The sequence below is a fragment of the Pogoniulus pusillus genome, chromosome 4, assembly GCF_015220805.1.
Source record: "Pogoniulus pusillus isolate bPogPus1 chromosome 4, bPogPus1.pri, whole genome shotgun sequence".
In the NCBI taxonomy this organism is placed as follows: Eukaryota; Metazoa; Chordata; class Aves; order Piciformes; family Lybiidae; genus Pogoniulus; species Pogoniulus pusillus.
Window position 1 is genome coordinate 19700696 of NC_087267.1, and position 1490 is coordinate 19702185.

Below are 1490 nucleotides of genomic sequence, written 5' to 3' on the forward strand. Positions count from 1 at the left end.
CCCTGGGCCTGAGGGAACCTTCTGTGGGCACTGGGGTGGGCACAGGGTGGGCACGGGGCAGCCATGCAAGAGTGGAACCATGGAATGGGTTGGGTTAGGAGAGAGCCCTCCAAGGCCATGGAGTCCAAGCCTAACCCAGCTCTGCCAGGGCACAACCAAACCGTGGCCCTCAGCACCACATCTGCACGGCTTTGAAACTCCTCCAGGGATGGGGATTCCAACACTGCCCTGGGCAGCCTGGGCCAGGCCTGGACAAACCTCAAGGGGCAGAAATTGTTCTTCATGGCCAAAATCAACCTCCTCTGGGTCAACTTGAGGCCATTTCCTCTTGTCTCATCACTTAGGAGAAGACTTTGATGCCCACCTGGCTCCAACCACCTTTCAGGCATCTGTAGAGAGCCAGAAGGTCCCCCCTCACCCTTCTCCTCTCCAGGCTCAACAACCCCAGCTCCCTCAGCTGCTCCTCACAAGTTCTCCAGACCCTTCTCCTTCTTCACCAGCTTTGTTGCCCATCTCTGGACTTGCTGCTCCATGGGACACCCAAGTGTGGTGTGAGCAGTGGCACAGGGTGTGGGGGTCAGTGGAGCATGGTAGGGGTGTGCAAGAGGAGCAGAACCTGTGGGACAGAAGCCTGGAGAAGGCAGCAGCCAGGAGTTCCCAAGCACCTCCCCATGCTCAGCATAAGGTGCCAAGGAACCTGCACTGGCATCATCCCTCCTGAGAGGTGGCACAGCTGCACCTGCAGTGGCAGAGCTTGAGGAGCCCCTTCGGCCTGGGTGAGTCCTGCAATCAACTCCTGGGCAGGGAACTTGGCCTCAAGTTGCCCCTGTGGAGGTTTAGGAGGACTTAGAGGGGCCTGAGAAGGAGCTGTGGAAGGGTCTGGAGCACAGAGAAGGGTCTGGAAAATTTGTGAGGAGCAGCTGAGGCAGCTAGGGCTGATGAGCCTGGAGCAAAAGACACTGAGGAGAGACTTTCTGGCTCTCCACAGCTCCCTAAAAGTAGGCTGGTGGCACTGAGGTCTTCTCCCAAGTTGACAGGACATGAGGAAGTGGCCCCAGGTTGCCACAGGAGACATTCAGGTTGGCTGTGAAAATCAGTTTCTGCCCCTTGAGGGTTGCTCAGACTTGACCCAGGCTGCCCAGGGTAGCAGTGGAGTCCCCATCCCTGGAAGGGTTTCAAAGCTGTGGAGATGAGGTGCTGAGAGCCATGGGTTGGTGGTGCTCTGGCAGTGCTGGGGCAAGGGTTGGACTCCATAACCCTCAAAGTCTCTTCCAACCAAAACCACTTCAAAATGGCTCAGATACCTCCTGACCCCAAGAGGACCTTGAAATGCATCTTGGAGGTGTCTCTCAGCACCTCCACATCCCAGTTTAGGGTCACATGGGGGTTGGATTAAAGCTCAGCTCCTCACACTCCTGGAAGAGGCAGGTTGGGGGAGGAGGAAGGTTCTGAGGGTGGCACCTGAAGCCAGACCAGGAAGACAGCGGGCA